The sequence below is a fragment of the Gorilla gorilla genome, chromosome 15 (genome assembly GCF_029281585.2).
Source record: "Gorilla gorilla gorilla isolate KB3781 chromosome 15, NHGRI_mGorGor1-v2.1_pri, whole genome shotgun sequence".
In the NCBI taxonomy this organism is placed as follows: domain Eukaryota; kingdom Metazoa; phylum Chordata; class Mammalia; order Primates; family Hominidae; genus Gorilla; species Gorilla gorilla.
Window position 1 is genome coordinate 104,084,124 of NC_073239.2, and position 4,903 is coordinate 104,089,026.

A 4,903-nucleotide genomic window follows, 5' to 3' on the forward strand; every position below is an offset into this window, starting at 1 on the left:
ATTGAAAGTTTACACTGGCTAAATGTGAATCAGAGAAGTCACAATACTGATGATAATGGTTCCACACTGAGCAATTTTCTTGCAAATTTGGATAGCACAAACTAGCATGTGTCATACCTCAGCAAGAGGAACTCAAGCAACTTCAACAAAGAATGCTTATTCTAAACACAGTGCTTTTGTAGCCAAGATAAATGGGACAGGTCTCAAATGCCAAATTTGATACCCCCAATCTCCCAAGCCCTCAAAAAGCCAGGAGAGATTATTCGGGCAAGAAAGTGAATTATTATTTTATAGATGATATGATTAATAAATCTATCAGACAATTATTCAACCTTCCATTTAATTTTGACTTTCTAGGTGTGCATGGCTTTATGAAAATATTTTAAATGTCTACATTTTTAAAAAGCAAATGAATGAAGTTCTTATTGCCTGTGTAAATTTTGTAAAAGTCTTGACTTCAGAAAATATTAACTTTATATACTAAATAACTTACTTTCATACTCGCATATATGAAATGCTTTAGGTTTACATAAAATTTGTATAAAATTTTGTAAAAATTTACAATGAACTGTTTACATATAAGTCTTCAGGGAAACACTGTGTAATGTAACATCAACTTGAAGAGAAATCTAAATGTGATACACGCACGTTGCATATATCTCAGTTTTGTATTTACTTTATATTTTTGCATTAACTGTATTTTATGCTAATACATTTTATTTCTACTAGAGAATTGTATGGATGGCATTTAGCAACTGACTCCTTTTGGCCAATGATACATCACCAGGAATGTCAGGGGACTATCAGGTGATGGGCAGGCAGTTGTTAACTGACTCTCTAAAATAATAATTGGTCACAGCCAGTGCCAGGGAAAGGCTGTCTCCAAATACATAGTAAAAACCTGAAACTGGTGATCAGCAGCTTGGCAATAAAATATCAGGAGTTTGATGAGTGGGCCCAAGCATGTGCATTAAGAGGCAAAATGGTGGAGTTTAACTGGTGTATGACTTTCTAAAGACATCTGGCTGGTAAGGAAACAACACCTCAAGTGAGCATGCGTACAACTCCAGTAAACACACTTCGCATGCTCCCCTCCCTAGCTCTAGCAGGTTACTGCCCATGAGGACAGCCCATCCCAATAGAAAAACAGGGGAGAAGGGATGCAAGACCCTGGAAGTATGACAACGTATAAAACCCTAAGTCAGGCCGGGCACAGTGGCTCACGCCTGTAATCCCAGCACTTTGGGAGGCCAAGATGGGCGGATCACGAGGTCAGGAACTGGAGACCATCCTGGCTCACACAGTGAAACCCTGTCTCTACTAAAAATACAAAAAACTTAGCCGGGCGTGGTGGCGGGCGCAGGTAGTCCCAGCTACTTGGGAGGCTGAGGCAAGAGAGTGGCGTGAAACCGGGAGGCGGTGCTAGCAGAGAGCCGATATCGCGCCATTGCACTCCAGCCTGGACGACAGAGCGAGACTCTATCTCAAAAAAAAGAAAAAAAAAAAAAACCTAAGTCAAAGGTCAAATGGGGCATTTGACTCTCTAAAGTCTCCTGCTTGGCCCTCTTCCAAGTGTACTTTATTTCCTTTTGTTCCTGCTCTAAACTTTTTCATAAACGTTCACTCCTGCTCTAAAACTTGCCTCAGTCTCTTTCTGCCTTATGACTCTTAAATTCTTTCTTATCAAGAGGCAAGAATTGAGGTTGCTGTAGACCCATACAGACATGCTGCCAGTAACATTAACAGACCTTTACGGAAAAGCGTGGGGAGGAGAATGAAAAAAAAAAAAAATACGGAGAGTAGAGGGAAGAAAAAGAGGGTGGATTACCTGGTGCATTTGTTTCTAAGCAAATCTGCTGATTTTCAAGAGGTTTGCTCTAGATTTCAAGTCTGAAATTTTATAGAATTGAGAGGTCTGGAATTAAGAAAAACGGTATAATCAATGTGATTTTGAAAGGATATGTATTTGGGGGCATGTCTGTCAAGCCTGAATCATTTCACCAGGGGATTTTTCAGCAGGCAGCCTTGCCTTATTGCTAAAAGTCTGTCTACACTGGTGGGAAGCAGCAGCCAAGACATGCCAGTTCTACTTACTTCAAGTACTGTTAGAGGGATTGCCGCCTTTTCCTGTGAAGGCATCTGTGGAAAGAGGGATCTCTTGAAGACAAAATTCTCTTCTTGGGTTATGTTAGAAGCATACGAGGGTGGTTTAAAGGATTGCTTTTACTGTGTTTCTTTTTTCACTGCATCTCAGAGTTTTGCATTGTAAATTATGATTTGTACTTTCTCAAAGACCAGTTGCATAATCTCTCACTTTCTTTTTCTAGTTGCAGATTCTTGCTCAGGCACTCTCTTCATAGGTAAAGTTTACATTTTAACGGTCTATTGGCCACATTTAAAAAAATAAGAGTTTGTTCTTTCTCATTAAGAAGTATACACCTTTACTTTAGTATTTTATATTTCTTACATTAGTTATACAGTATTTTGTTTTGTACTTTATTTCATAATGGTTGACATAAATGAGTTTCTGAAAATAACAGAAACTATTGAGCCTCTAAACATAACATATTGTGGTTTCTATTGGATATATTTGTGATAGATTTTCTCCTTTTGCTTTCCTTCTCATGAAAATTAATTTTCCTTTTTTAATCCTGAATCACTCACAGTTTATATGGATACAATGAGAATTTTGTTTGTCTTTTTGAAAGTAAGACGTTAAAAAAATCATAACCCCACTTACCAAATATGATTATACTGAAAAACCACAATAAATATCTAAAACATCTATTTTTAAAATTTTGAAGAAAATTTCAAATTTCACCTCTAATACATTTCTGTGAAACAAAAATGGCATTTATTGATATCTCTAATTATTTTATTTTTTAAAATAAGTAATTACTTTATAAGTGGGAGTTCTTCTAACCAATCAATTCTCAATTAATTAATCTAATCTATTATGTTTGGACTTGATATGGTTTCGCTCTGTGTTCCCATCCCAATGTCATCTCAAATTGTAATCCCTGAAATCTCCACAAGTCAATGGAGGGACCCAGTGAGAAGTGGTTGGATCATAGGGGGTGATTTCCCCCATGCTGTTCTTATGATAGTGAGTGAGTTGTCAGGAGATCTGATGGTTTTATAAGACAGTTTTCCCTGCTCTTACATGTTCTTCTCTCTCCTGCTGCCATTTGAAGAAGGTACTTGCTTTTCGTTTGCCTTCTGCCATGATCATGTAAGTTTCCTGAGGCCTCCCCAGCCATGTGGAACTGTGAGTCAATTAAGCCTCTTTCTCTTATAAATTACCAGTCTCAGGTATTTCTTATAGCAGTGTTAGAATAGACTAATACAGGCCTGTGCACTAAACTGTTTATAATTCTTAATTCAACTATTTTAATCAATGCTTAAATAATTGTAAAAAAAAAAAAAAAAGAAAAAACCTTTTATTGGAACCTATAGTTATTATTTGCGTGTCACCCATAAATAGCTGATGCCTACTCAGATTTTAGAATTACTCATGCATTTTGGGGGCAATAGGGGATGGAAGTGGGTACACCCTTATTCTTATTAGTGTATTTGAATCCCTCTCTCTTTTTTTTTGTCTTTAAGACAAAAATGTAAATATTGCCATTGACCAAGGATGTGATTAAGAATATACTTCCTGTATTTTATGTAATTCTTTCAGAATTCATACCACTTTTATTCATGCTCTCTCTTTGAATAACCCTTGCCTTTAGTAGACTATAAGGCAAGATTTAGTCTTATTAAATCTTTAGTCTTATAGTAGACTATAAGGGAAAATCATTGTTTAGTATTATATCTCTGATATAATTAAGTTCCTACTTTTCAAGAATACTGTTTCATAAAATTAAGTGCTTAATCAACTAGTGTTTTGACTACTTTACATTTAAGCAGCAAACTGAAGAATTGATTTAGAATTTCATTTGGCACATGAATGGGTTTTCTTTCTCTCATCACTAAAAAATAGTCACTCCTTGGCAATCATTACCCAAGCTCAGTGACCAGACTTTCATTCCTGGTCACCCTACCAGGTAGTTAGATTTGTTTGTTCAGGCATATGATGCACCATATTGATGCACTGCCTGTTGTTTAGACCAAAGATAGTCAATGCTTTCCACTCTTTTCAAGCCTCATTAGATGCTTGTAATCCTAGTTAGTCAACTAAAAGACAGTCTTCTTTTCTTTAATTAATAACTATAACAGTCTGCATCCCAATCTTTAAATTCTATAAATATTTAAGGTGTATAATACATAAGGATGTATGTAAGAATCTTCTCAAATATATATGTAATTATTGCATAGATTTATTAGAATTTCAAAACTGAATGTGAACTAATTCATTTTTGCTAATGATATAACCTGTATGGATTTTCCAGTGACAGACTGCTCACGGATCCAGACAGAAGGAGAATCATTTCTGTGTAATTCTAGACAATGATTTTCAACAACAAAGCTTTGTTATCTTAATTTACATGTGGGGTTGGGAGAGGGATGTGGAACTGTCTGTTTGTGTTTTGTGGGCGTGGCTTTGTGTGAAATGCAGAGCAAAATGAGAGGATGAATAAAATCACTACAGGGCCAGGCTTTGTGACTCATGCGTTTAATCCTGCACTTTGGGAGTCCAAGGAGGGTGGATTGCTTGAGCTCAGGAGTTCCAGACCAGTTTGGGCAACATGGCTAAACCCCATCTCTAGAAAATACACACAGATTAGTGGGGCGTGGTGGCATGTGCCTGTAGTCCCCGCTACTTGGGGGGCTGAGATAAGAGGATTGCTTGATCCTAGGAGCCAGAGGTTGCAATGAGACAAGATGGCACCGCTGCACTCAGCCTGCGCGACAGAACAAGACCCTGTGTCAAAACAAACAAACAAAAATTACTACAGGA